Source organism: Macrotis lagotis, chromosome 1, assembly GCF_037893015.1.
Source record: "Macrotis lagotis isolate mMagLag1 chromosome 1, bilby.v1.9.chrom.fasta, whole genome shotgun sequence".
NCBI classification, from domain to species: Eukaryota; Metazoa; Chordata; class Mammalia; order Peramelemorphia; family Peramelidae; genus Macrotis; species Macrotis lagotis.
The window spans coordinates 808,232,012-808,247,019 of NC_133658.1; the positions used below are offsets into that span (position 1 = coordinate 808,232,012).

A 15,008-nucleotide genomic window follows, 5' to 3' on the forward strand; every position below is an offset into this window, starting at 1 on the left:
AGAGCTATTTATTGCTGTAGTGCATAGAGTACTAGACATGTAGTCAGAGAGACTTGGCTTCAAATCAAACTTTAGATATAATGCATAAACTTGGAAAATCTCTTCATCGCTGTCTGTTTTAGTTGCCTCATCTAAATGGAGATAATAATGTACCTATATTCCAGGTATGTTGTGAGGACAAAATGAAATAAAATTTTGCAAACATTAAAGTGATATATATATATATATATATATATATATTAGCTGCTATTGTTTGCTAAAGGAGATAGAACCAGACAATAGCAAAGCTAAGACTTGAACCCAGATATTCTTACTGAAAATTTAACTTTTCATACTCTAATATGTTGTTTATTTAACTATAGTTTAAAACAACTATAATCTTAAAAGCAAACCTTTTAGTTCCATGCATTTTTCTCAATATGCCATATATAGAAACTAAATATGCATGCAGTCAGCTACAATGTACTATTAAAAATGTTTAAGTATTTTGTTTGTTTTAAAAACCCTGAAAGAATTCACTGCCATAATTTATCATTCTTGAAGTTTTATTTAATCAAAAGAAAAACAGAGATGGACAACAAAGAACAAATATTTTCATGTTTGAAGTGTATCTCTTATTTTTTTCCCCCCTCAGGGTAATTCCCCTCCACAGCTTTTTTCAGTAAATATAGAAGAAAATGTAGAGGAATTTGCTCAAGGGTTTAAATATCAGTCAGAAAAGACTCTATATTAGAATGCAAGGCAAGTGTGACATATTTTCCCCCAAAGGGGCATGTTTTATGATTGGATTCAATATTAAAAGGTAAATATAAGTGTATTTTATACATTTTAAATAACAAACAAGGATAAACCACAAGATTTGATTGGGAAGATGCTATTTGCGATACTGTCCTCTTTCTTAACAAATAACTGCATGTTTTAAAGGTAATGTTTGGAAGAAATTGAATCTTGATGGAACAAGCATTGAAGGAGGGAAAAAAGTATGAAACAGGGAATGCAGTTTTGTGAAAAAGTAGAGAAATGATAGAAAGACCCTGGGTTTAAAAAATCTATGATATTTAAAAGAAATCTAAATCCTTAGAAGCAATGGCTGTTACTTGAAGAGGCTGTCTATGATGTCAGGAAGTCTAAATCTGGCTTCTATCCCTAGCTTTCTACGTGACATTGGGCAACTCATTTCTCTCTTTTTGGCTAATTTTTTTATTCATAAAGTGATCAATTTTCATTAAATTATCTTCAAATTAATTTCAGGATTGAACATTCTGTGACTCATAATAAATTATTTTAATGGATATGGTTATTTTTCATTTCTTCTACTTATTATTTTGAATTTTTTGCAATCTTAAAAGCCCCAGTTAGCATATGGGAAGGGAGAATCACAGTTCACACTTTGTCAAATAAAAAGTCACAAAATTGTGTTAGTGCACTGGCTTGGGAGAACCAGATAAAGTATAATCCCTGAAAGAAACTGAATTGTTAGGATTGAATATAATTAATGTAGAGAAGCATGGAAAGACTATCATGAAGTGATGTAAAATTATGTAAGAAGAAACAAGAATAGAATATTCACAGATTACAATAAGAAAATCCATCACAAAACAAATGACAGTAACAAAAAATCTCATAATTATAAAAAATAAGCAGCTCAATGAAGAGATTTGAGAAGACACTTCCACTCATTCTTTTGTAGGTGTGAAAGACTGCATCTTTTCCAAGCTTTTTCAAGGTACTGGTTGATTTTATTGATTTTTTTCTCTTTTTGCCACTTTTCATTTTCTTTTATCCTCCCTTTAATAATTTTATGTTACACTCTGGGTAGGGGAAAGGAGGGATGCTAGGGAAAAATTCAAATATAAAAACAAAACATAGTAAAAATTGGGTAAACAAATGAAAGACATATAATGTACTGATAGTAAAGATAACTATTCTTTATCTTAACAAAATATGTGATATGAATTCTTGGTATTTTACAAAATAAAAATGAATATAGACAGACAGTTATTCATATGTACATATATATATAGAGAGAGAGAGAGAGATAAATAAATGAATACATACTTGTGAACATTTTCTTTATTGGAACATTCAAGTACCAGGCAACTGTCCAAATTACTAAGTATCCTTTAAATTCAGGAAAATTGAAATGAGGAAGAAATTAAATGACTTGAAAAAGTGTTACCCTGTTGGGATTTCTATTTTTTCCTACTTTACTAAGGGTTACTTTTCCAGTAAGGATATACAAATGTTCATACTTGCATAAACATACATGTGTGTATGGAAACATATGCACAGTTTCCACATGTACATGTGTGTATTTGTGTCTTTGTATAAAGACTAATAAATATGTGATATATGTGTATTGTATTTGTGGGAGTGAGAGAGAGAGAGAGAGAGAGAGAGAGAGGAATTATGCATCTATTTTATGTTTATTTTATGTTCCTGCAGACATCACTATGCCCCATGAAAAGAATTATCCTGACATTCAAGTAAATATATATTTATGTGTATGTAAGAATAATCATATAAACATGCTTATAATTATATATGAGTACAGAACTGTGCATATTTTTGTTGATTGATCTGTGCATTTAATCTGTCCATGTTCAAAGATAGCACAGAACTTTTTTTGAAGTATAACATTCTGAAATAGTATGGACATTATCTCTTCAAAGGCAAAAGACAGAGTGCCTATCCCCCAAAAATGAATAAATTTTCTTACTATCCCAGAATACCCGAGTATCTATCCATTAGGTAAAATTACAAGGGCCATTAAACCTATTGGAGCCTCTTTGACCCCCAAAGTACAAGTCATCTCACTTTCACTATTACCATCAAAAACAAACCATTTTCTGTATCTCTCTGAAATACTGGCAGATAGCCTATAGAGCAAGCTCTGCCTAGGGTGCCATACCTCAAAGTACTGACAGAGGGACAGTGATCATCTATGTATTTTCTACTCCTACAGGTTTTCACTATGCTCTGCTGGTTAAACCAAAACAAAGTGACAGAAATTTATATTATGAGTTATTTGCTTTATTCACCTGTACAACTGGACATGGAAATGAGCAGGTTTTTTTTTCTGACCTCAGGAAAGAAAAGCCCTAATGCACCATGAAGGTTGAATTGATTTTAGACTCATGTGTACCTCCAATATGATGATTGGTATTTGAGAAATATAGTCTGTCCCCAAACTGCTTACCTCAGCCACCTTCACAGATCTTGGGAGTCAGGGCCAGGGAAAGTGCTGAGTCGCCTGGGAAAAAGGGAAACAAACCAGAATATTACCATGAAAAGAATTAACCTGACATTTGAGATAGGTGAGTGTTTTGCTCTCCTACACTGGGCGGGGGGGGATGTCCTCTTAGTGCAAATGAGATAATGCAGAGAAAAAACAAATACACAACAGGGAAAATAATGTCTCTCCCTAGTGACCCCTCTGTCATCAGGACTGAGTCTTCCTACTGGAGTAGTAGCCATCAGGAAACAATGGAGCAGTTCCACCAAGGCATCGCTTTGGCAAGTCATTCAATATCTTCCCCATTCCAATTTTCCTAAATGTAAAGGTAGGTAATCCATTAATTTGATGTGTTATGCACCTTAAAATCCCAATTTTTAAAAAATGCCCTTGAGATGGAATGCACTACATGTGTACAGTTGTGTTATTTGTCTCTTAGAATAGCAGCAGCATGTCTGTAACCTATAAGGATCATAGCTCTTGGAACTGATATACCACCTTACACTCTAGTGAAATCATTAGCAAGTTTAGTTCTGTAGTTATAAAACACATTGTGAAACTCCTCCTCAACACTGCACAATACTGGAATAAATATTGACTTTTTCAAACTTCACATGTGAAATAATCTCTCTCTCTCTCTCTCTCTCTCTCTCTCTCTCTCTCTCTCTCTCTCCCACACACACACACACACACACACACACACACACACACACACACATACCACACACTCACATTCACAATATACTTAAAAGAAAAAGACTTCTCTTTATTAAGACCACTCCTGTAATATTTGATTATGCCTATTATCTTTTCAATGGAATAAGAAATTAATAATGATTGATATCCTCTGGTATTATCCTTTATGAAAGGATTAATAGTACAACTAATTTCAGCAGAAAGCTATTTCCTCTAGGATTCTAGGAAACTAGAGCTTAATATTCACATCCTTTTTATGAGTTGTTAAGCTCATAATTGTTTTATTTTAATATACAAAAAACCTGAACCATTTAAATACAAATCCACAAAGGTCAAAACAAAATACATCGTCCTATGTGGATCCATTTATTGAGACATTTACAGGAAAAAACACACAGTTCTAAATAGTCTGTCAAATTGTTCCTTTTCTAGAATGGCAACCTTTATTTGTATTAACATTTAGAAAGAAAGTATATTTTATTTAAATATGTACACAATACATATTATACAAAATAGACCTTAATCTTCATAAAATTATATGAGAACAGGGATGTATCTAATGTCATCTCAGTTATTAGAAAAATATGTGTAGATTTTAAAAAGTAATTTATTTATACAAGTGTATTTGTGTAAGAAGATATCTAGATGAGAGTTGAAGTGAAAAAACAAAACACTGACAAAAAATAACTATCAGAGTAGACTGAAGTCACAATGTGACTCAACTATGTGACATGACAGCAAATACACACAGCCACAAATTGATTTCAAAATGCACAAATTGATTTCAAAATAGACATGTTATATTTCATAGCAGATAAAATACCAAATGTAAAGTCAGAAAGATAAGGATTAAGAGTTCCACATCACTCATTTAAAAGACATTTAATCCTCAATAAACCATGTATATGCTCTCAAACTTAGAATCTTCCTCTCTAAAATGAGGACAATACAAATATAACTATCACAGGACTGTTTTGAGGGTCAGGTCAAACAAAACAAAATATATATAATGTAATATATACAAAACCCAAAGTGCTGCTCTCTATATACCATCTGTTACTAGCCATATTATGCATATTGTCTTTACATTAAAAGGACACAATGGGGCAGCTAGGTGGCACAACGGATAGAACATAGTCTCCAAGTTCAATTCTAGCTGATATTCACTAATTGTTTGACCTTGGCCAAGTCATTTAACTCCATTACCTCATGCCCCCCAAAAAAATCAGGGAACATGAAGTCTACAATGGGAAATTTCATCTCACTGTCCATTGTTCCAGTCAAATCGTTAATAGTTTTATAATGGTCTACAGCTTACAGAGGTGAAGTTACTTGCTTTGGTGCAAACAGTGGGTAAATGTTGGATTTGGGACTTGAACACTTATCTTGTGACATGAAGACTAATGAATTCCCACTACTCCATAGTGTATCCCTATGGCATCCTTATCCCATCTTTGAGGTGGGGAGAGAGGAGATGGAATATCTTAACAAAACTGAGAAAAGCCTTGAACATGGTTATAATGATACATTTTATGAAATGAATTTTAAAAATACACATCTTATGTGTGTAAAAGGATTTCTGGAAATTTCCTATGTTGGAACTAGTTTTCTAGTTTACTCTTCCATATTTATCATGGGACCTAATCATATAAGGAAAGAAATACCTATCAATTAAAATTCTCCAAAATTGGATTGGACTGCCTTAGGTGCTAAGGGTGTTGTCGCTGGAAGTTTTCAAAATGAAACAGGAGATAAAGCATGACCTGGTGGAGGGGACACTATCTAGTAGAATGCTCAGATAGATACCATAGATACAGGTCCTAATCATAGGACACTAGAGCACAGGCGAAGAAGCTAAATGTGTATATAGCAACTAAGGAGAAAGGAGTTTACCAGTTCTGTGAGGCTAGTTTTCTATCATTACAAGTGCTCAAGTATTAAGAAGATCAGGCTTATTATTGATGTAAGAGCCATAATAGGTTAATCTATAACCTTATCTACTAGTGAAATTCCACATTTCCCATGATTCTTTATAACTTTAATGTTAAATTATTTTCATGATTCTGTTCCATATGATTCTATTTGATTTTAACATTTAGTTAAAAACAAAAAAAAAATTGGAAGGGCATAGAATTATTTCCCCCCCATACCTGTGGTCAACTTGACTTTGTTACTGTTTGTCCACTCCTTGTGACACTCCCAAATAAATATAGTTATCATACTTCACCCTTTCTATGTTTTATGACTAAAATGAAGCAGTTTGAACATAATTGTGTTACCTTGTGACCTGATTTTTCTCATCTTTCACATAAGAAGTTTGAATTACGTGACTTCTAAGTCTTCCTACCAAACTCTATGACCTTTTCTGCATGGAAAAAAAAAATAGAAATAACATTAGCCTGGAGACCTGAGTTCCAGTGTTGACTTCTCTACTTATTAACTATACCAAATTACTTACTTACTTATTTCTTCTGTGCCTCAGTTTCCTCAATTGTAAAATGAGGTAATAGTATTTACACTAAATATCCTCCAAAGGGTGGTTAAAGGAAAAGTTTTTAGTAGACCATCTAGATAGTATAGTAGACAAAGGGTTAGACCCAAGAGTCAGAAAGATCTGAATTCAAAATCATTTTACCACCGTTTCTCCATCAATAAAATGGGAATTAAAATAGCTTCCACTTTCAGAATTGTGAGGACAAAATGAGATGCTGTGTATAGTGCTTTGAAAAACTTTGAAAATCTGTAAAAATCTGGTATTATAATTATATGCCTCAAAATGTCATAGCAATAGCATTTATTGATGGCAAAACACACTGAAATGAAAATGCCTTCCTCTAAGACCACTGGGAGATCATCTGTGAGACAGTTGTTAGGTCTCATCAGCAAGGTGACGAACTCAAGCAGTATGCCAGAAAAAGAAGAACTTGTGGTGATTGGAAAGTTGAATGAATTTCAATGAAAAGAAGTTCACAAATTGGTCTCTTCTGAGAGTGGTGGTGAATTTCCTTGGAAGTTGCCTCAATTTTTAACCTTTTCAACTGAGACTGTCCAGACCTACTACTTAAGGTATTCAGTGAATTTAATGGTTCTAATCCATCTAATCAATAGCTATTGACTGGTGGAGAAAGACAGGGAAGGAGAACATGATCTTTCTATGGTCTAAAACAAGGAGGACAGTGTGGTATAAATTAGAGTTAGAGATTAGAAGTTCAAAAGATCTGGGTTCAAATTTCATTTCTGACATGTATCAATAACCATTGTGAACCTCAGTTTCCCTATCTGTAAAATGGGTATAATAATGCCTGTGGTACCTACTCACAAGATTGCTATGATACTCAAATGATTTATCATTCATGTAAAGCATATTGCAAACTTGAAAGCATTGTTTAAAGCATCAGATAATATCATCAACAAAGTATGGGGGGAGGAACACGTGAGAGGGTTAAAAATAGGGTGTATTTGAATTGAATTGAAGACAAATCTGTAATCTGTAGTAGACTTCAAGCATTTAGAAATAGAAATGTTGGAGAACCCAGATTTTCAGTAAAAGATCATGTGAGCAGTTATGAATGATGCTAAGTTCGGGTGAAGAGTTATGTACAAGGGGGCGGCTAGGTGGCACAGTGGAGGAGGCTAAATTGCGCAGTGGATAGAGCACCGGCCCTGGAGTCAGGAGTACCTGAGGTCAAATACGACCTCAGAGACGTAATAATTACCTAGCTGTGTGGCCTTGGGCAAGCCACTTAACCCCACTGCCTTGCAAAAATTAAAAAATAGAAAGTTATGAACAAGGCAAAAGTCAACACTAGAGGGGAAGTTCAGGTGTTCTCCACCAAATGCTGCCATGAAAAATAAATGCAAGCAGAAATATAGGTTGCTATTAAGCTGTGGTTCATTTAGAGTGCTAAATACATATAACCAGTCATAAAAGCATGTATACACTTGCATAACATTGAGTACAACAAATTATACAAACTGATTCCTGTCACAATCCCTTTTGTTGGAATCTATGATTAGCACCATGACTCTAATTGATTGTGGTCCTTATTTCTTCTAACTCTTGCCTCAAACTTTATTCTTTAATGATTATTGTTCTCCAACTCTTGTCCTTCAAAGGCATTAACTATTTTTGATAATTATCAAATTATATTTACATGGTTATAAATGAATAACCTATATTAAAGTAATTTCTGTCGTGGGAGTGGGGAGGGAAAGGAGAGAGGGAGAAAATGTTAAACTCAAAACCTTATGAAAACGAATGTTGAAACCTATCATTGCATAGAGTTAGAAAAATAAATTATATATATATATATATAATATAAATAAAAGAACACTATCTGTTTTATCATAATTTTTTCTACTTCTCATTGCCCAGCATATTTCTATCACCTTCTTTCTGGTACATTATAAGTGCTAAATCATTATTCCCTTTCTATACCTTTTGGGCCAACTTTCATTTTATAGTTCAAGAAACTTCAACTTGCATCAAGGATCCCACTGAGGTTCTGCACCTGATGGGACTGAGGAATTAAGTTCTTTAAGTGGTACTGATGGAAACTTCCATCAAATAATGATATGAAATGATTGTGTTTCAGCAATGCCCTAGTCACCTGTGTCATGCTTTACCAAAGTTTTGATAAAATATGATCTAAAATATGGAGACAAATTTATAAACAAATATGTACTACAGATTTTAACCTCTCGTACTCTTTGAGGAAGATGGAGAAAAGGAGAGCTATATAAATATATGCATAAAGCTATAAATGAGCCAAAGAAATGATCACATTGCCATGTAGCAGCTCATATTTTGTTAGCTTCTGCCTACTGATGCCACAGATGATATTCATAGGAATTACTTGGAATAAATGGGAATGTTTAAATGATGAAAGACAAAATTTATTAAAGACATAATTTCCTTTTCTATATATTTAAAATTTTGTCACTTTGAAAAGGATTAGATTTTTTTCTTTTGAGAACTAAGACCAAATGAGAACTTTCCAATGAGAACAAAGACCAAAAAAGTTATGAACATTTTCTCCTATATTTGTAAAGAGAAAAAAATCCATTGCTTTAATTTTCATCTACATGAATATTTACATAAACACATAAAATGAATATGTACACATACACCCATCCTTCCCCCTTGTTGTAGTCAAAGGGATAACCTTTGTAACAAAATACAAAGGATACATATAAGAGTGGGAACGAGAGAGAGAGAGAGAGAGAGAGAGAGAGAGAGAGACAGAGAGAGAGACAGAGACAGAGACAGAGACAGAGACAGAGACATAGAGACAGACTCAGAGACAAAGAGAGGGGCAGAGAAAGAGACAGAGAGATAGGCAGAGAGACAGAGACAGAGACAGAGATAGGAGTGTAGGGAGAGAGAGAGACAGTAATATAAAGTACCAAATTATTAAGGTAGTCTGACAGTATATTGCTCCTCACATATAGACCCTGTGGTAAAGAAGCATTTCCTATTCCCTCTTTAGGAATGTTCTTAAGTCATTATAATTATATGTAATCCATGGTTATTAGTACTTTTTCCACTATCTATCGATACCTTACTTCACTTTAAATCAGTTATTTTAAGTCTTTCCATGTTTTTCTACATTATTCACATTCATCATATGTTATGGCACAGAATACTATATTCATATATCACAACTTGTTCAACCTTTTCCCTTTGATATCACCCTATGTTTTTGCAGTTCATTACTACTATGAAATATACTCCTACAAATATGTTGACATTTATGAGATTTTTTTTCTTTATTTGGTCTCTTTGGTGGTATGAATCTAGTATTGGTCTTTTCTTATTATTTCCCTCTTATTAGAATACTATCTAATCCTAACCGTAGCCCATTTCATATGTTCCATATTTGGAAATTTCTGGGTCTGTACTGGCCATCCAGTTCATGCGTTATCAACACATTTGCTAAACAATGATCCTAGAAGTGGACAAAATACTTGGAAATATCTTTCCTAAAACATGGTTCCCAGGGTTGAATCTGCAATGAAAGTATTATCATAGACCAGCAGAAGATGGCAGGACTATTTATTCCTTCCCTCCAGACACTCTTTGAGAAAGGACACAGAGTTCAGACTAAAGGTCCCAAATGATGACTGTCAGTATGGCTGAAGAAAAATGCCAAAGCTAGACCTTTGCTGAAATAACTGCAGAGAATGTTATATCTGTTCCAAACATCTGACTCAATGTCTTTTCCTTATGGTTTTTATGACAACAATAGGCTAATAGATTTATGCCATAGAAGCACTGACCTTTGTTGGCTGGAACATGCTGTCACTGGGGAAAAAAATAGCATATGCTGCCGTGACCTCTCATTTTGACAGTGACTGACAACGTGGTCTGGTGCTAGCCACCAAAAAGCTTTTCTGGGGGTCTATTTTGGCATTGTTACCTTTTGATTAACTTCTGGCATGTGCTGGAACACAGAACCTTTCTAGGGAAATTTCTGTGTGATATACATTGAAATTCCATAGATCCTTTTTTATTTAGAGCCTAGATATACACAAGGTTAGGTGTTTGCAGGGCTCTTTGTATAAACCACAATGATTCTGGCTTATTCTATGATTTTTAAGCACAATGTCTCTTTGTATATTTTTAGAATATTTTATTCTTGTGTGGTCTGCTGCAGAGACTGATAGAATCAGAATGGGAAGAGACTAACCCTAACTTGTACTAGATTCTTTTCTGTACAGCCATGGAAAATAGTTATTTAGCCTCTGCTTGAAGACTTGATGCAATGGGGACATCATTACCTTATCAGCCATTAGAAAGCAACTCAATTAGAATACAGACTCCCAGAGATCTGGGCTTGTTTTATTATTTGTCACTTTAGTGCCAGCATCTTCCCACACACAGTAGTTGGCACAAGTTTGATATGATTTTCCAATTGTTAATAAAATCTTCCTTTTTTTTAATGTGAAATTGGTATCTTTAATTCTGGTCCTCCTGACTCCAAGATTGGTGTGCTGGCCACTGTGCCATCTAGTTACCCTGAATTTTGAACAAGTCATTCAATCTCTGTTCTACAGAACATTCTCAAATATTTGATTACAGTGATCATGACTACTCATCCCAACATTCACTTTCCCAGGTGAAACATCCCTTCTTACTTCAATCAACAATCCAATGTTGGGCTACAAGTCCTCTCACCATTTTCATTCCCCCTCCTCTTTGGAGCTTCCAGATTATCTGAATCCCTCTTAAAATGTGCATCCAGGACTGAAAAGGAAATTCCTAAAGTGTTTGCAAAATTGCAGGTCACAGCAACACAAGGGAACAATCACCTCTGTTGTACAGGATACTATACTGGAAAGTCTTGAGAGAGGCCAAGATCAAAATGAATAATGCAGGAAGCTAGGGACCTGAAGCAAATGTTAACTAATTTCAAAATGGGTCAGAATCATAACAATTAAGTTCCTGACATGTGAAGTCATTTTCCCCCCTAAAATATTAACCAACTTGCTTCATTTCTACTAGATTGATTTGTGGAGCATGAAAGGTCATTTCAGAGGCAGAGGGGGAATTTTCCAAGCAGAAGGGAATTTGGCTTCTACAAGCCATCCATAATGAGAACCAATAAATTACGCAAAGCTCCTGTTTACCTAAGCTGAAATATTGATGTCCAAGCCCACATCGAATGCAAATCTCAACATTAATCATTTTTCTCCAGTCTGGAAATTCAGACCATGGTAACACATGCTTTGATAGACCTATACATCATAGTTACAGCAACATTAGACAGTGCATCAGTGACAGAATACAAATATATTGCATCTGAGTTACTTGGTTTTCCCTGGCAAGGTTTTTATTTGTATCTTTAAGCCTGTTCTGGGGTTTAGGATGAATTTTGGCATGTGTTTGATTTCATTGCTTGAAATAGGTGATGAGAAGGACTTCATTTGTGGGTGGCCCTTTGGTCTCATCTAAACAAGTCATTGTTTCTTAATCTGACACTCTCCATGGATTAGTTTGAAAGGAATGAATATGTGCCTATATTTTCATCTCCCCAACTGTCTTTTTTCTAGCTGTCTTTTTGCCATTTTTTACTTATTGAGGGTGGGGAGGTGGATGAAGGATGAATTGTCCCCTCTAAACTAGAATATAATGTCATTTAGCATGGTAATTGCTGTTGTTCATTTATTTCTTTATATAATCAGAAACCATTGCATATTGCATCCTTACACACTTTTTTTTAAAGCCCGGATGTGTAGAAAAGTCTTCACTAATGCAAATCATCAATTCATCTGTAATTTAGTGATTTGTCTAGGGACTTTGAAATTTTAAATGAACTTCCTGGGGTCACACAGCTAACATGTGTGACATAGCATGAACCCAAATCTTCTTGACTCCAAGGCCATTGTGCTAAATCAAGGTCATCTATGCTAAATCATAGTAGGTCCTGAATAAATATATATGTGAATGAATGATCCCTAAAGAAGGCTGCATAAAGGACTTCATTAGTATCCTCATTCAAGACATGAACTACTACAGAGTCCAAGGATGACTGCATCACTTTAATGTTAAGATTTTCTATACAGGATTCTTTTGTATTTAAATTCAAATTAGAGAAATAAGACAACTAGCATCTCATTTTATTAATCCAGCTTTTATATTACATCTTCCTAATACACATAATAGACCTAGTTGACTATATCCCTACTTAATAACACTCAGTGGATCCCCATTGTCTAAGCAATATAGTTAGGGATGCTTATTTTTGACATTTGAGTCTTGTAAAACCTTACTTCAAAGTACTTTTTTTCATTATTTTTTTAAATTACTGTGATGTTATCTTCCAAAAAAATTAATATTTCAGTATGTGCAATTAGGAGAGGCTTGTATAAGAAACTATGAACTGTTCTATCCACTTTTCAAATATTTACATACCTAGACATGTACTCAACATATATTTACATGCAGATATATGTACACATGTGCACATATGTATTACATAGCCTATATAGATATGTGGACATGAATATGTGCATGCATCCGTATATTATGTTTTGAATGTAAAAACATGTATATAGTATATAACTATATCACATAAATATAAATATTAAAATAGTAATTGAAATATTATATTTTTTCTATATCTATCATTACACAAAGCCTTATTACCTCTCAAACTGAATAGAAGTCTTTTTCTGTACACAAATACACAAGCAAATATTCCACATTCCATACTCCCACACCCACAAATCAATGTGTTGGCCATATCTGAGAATGTAGCTTTCAATCTACAAGACCATTCCAAGATGTCTCACTATCCTTTCAAAAGGAGGCAAGTTTCATCATCAATCTTTTCACATTCTTATTGTACCTGATTAGATCAGAATTCTGACTCACCCCTCTTCTCTTGTCTTACCCATACTGTAACCATACAGAACTACTTTACAGAATCACAGTCTCAAAGTTGGAAAGGGTCTTCTGAGATGATCTAATTCTGCATACACCTCATTAAGTGAGGCTATCCTCTACAACATGCCTAACAAGTGGAATCTAAATTAACAGAAAATCTCTAGTTACTAAAAACCCATTACATTTCAAATTATCTAATGGTTTTCATTTTTGTGAAAAGCTCTCTTAATTTATCAAGGTGAACTCTGACACACTGTTAACTCCCAAATATTGTACCTAGTTCTGTCTTCTGAAGCCACACAGATGCCTCCCACTCTTCTGTATGATGGACTTCAATACATATTGATATTGTAATTCTGTTCCCTCTAAAGTCTTTCTTTTCTGTGGGCTAAACATTCTGAAAATTTTCAACCAAAATCAAAAGATTGCCAGATTTTTTATCATTCTATTCTTTATTGAAGATTATGTCATCCTTAATTATTCTTTCATCTCATCTAAATATCTTTAGCTCTTTTACCTCATACATCTCTATCAAGAATTCAAGACCATTCCCTTTGCTGATTGTTTTCTTCTGCATTCTCTCTAGTTTATCAAATGTTCTTCTTACAATCCAGCAGTCAGAACTGAATAGAATATTCAAGATGTTGTCAAACCCCAGACACTCTGACATTTTAAATAAGACTTAGATTGATGTAGCTTATTTGACTAGGTCACATTTTTACTTATATTTATTTATCAATTTAATAAAACTCCCAGATCCTTTTTAGAGATAGCGTTAACTATTCATGCAACTCACATTTTGCATATGTGAACTTGTTTTTTTTTTTTATGCCAAGGCTAAGCCTTCACATTTATCCAAATTAAATGTAATATTGTTAACTTTGCCACAATATGTTGGGAACTATTTAGATCCTGGCTTGATGATCTTGGTCTGTCTCCTTTATGTCATCTCTAAATGTGATAATCATGTCTCTTATAGTTTATCCAACTCATTCACAAAAATCATAATGAGTATGAGACTGTGATAATCATATAGTTTGATGTTATAATGATGTACTGCAATGTGGAGTCACTTAGGCTAAATGGTCTTAATATCTACAAAGCATATCAGCCAAGAAAGACATACTCATACTTCTCCATTCTTGTGACATTGTCAGATAATGCTCACAGCTGTTGATTGGATGAAAATTTTTTCTTATTTCAGGAGAATACAATAATTGTCCTTCTGCTGTTAGATCCTCCCCCATTTCAGTTCTGATGAAGAAATGTTCCCTCTCTAAGTTTGACCCACCAAGGTAGGAATAAGTGACCTCAAGAACTTCTCCACAATATCTGGTCTGATTAGCCAACCCCCCCATCTGCTGCCAGTTACTTGTTTTTAATGAAGTCCATTCTTAGAGCATATAAATTTATCACCTGAACTCCAATTTTGAGCATATTTTCTCCCTAACATCTTCCCCCCCGATCTTGGGTGAGTTTATAGTACGTATGGGGATGAACCTTTAACTTTTTATATCACCATAGAGTGTGTGTGTGTTTATCCTTGTGTTTACCTGCTTCAATATGCATTAATAAGTTTTTGTTTACATCAGTTTTGTAAGTAGAAATTTCCTGCAAATTCACAACCTTTGTCTTTGCTTTAACCTTAGCTGTGAAGCACAAAAAACAAGCACCAACCTATATTCTCAT

General features: G+C 34.1%; 1 long non-coding RNA gene across 1 annotated transcript in view; it reads right to left on the reverse strand.

Moving 5' to 3' along the window:
- LOC141488705 (uncharacterized) overlaps nucleotides 1–15,008 on the reverse strand; it is a 155,957-nt gene that overhangs the window by 93,759 nt on the left and 47,190 nt on the right. Inside the window, exons 2-3 of the long non-coding RNA XR_012468765.1 lie at nucleotides 6,211–6,296; nucleotides 3,200–3,253 (exon numbers count right to left, since the gene is read on the reverse strand). This is a non-coding gene — a long non-coding RNA (uncharacterized LOC141488705). The remainder of the gene's footprint in view (nucleotides 1–3,199; nucleotides 3,254–6,210; nucleotides 6,297–15,008) is intronic.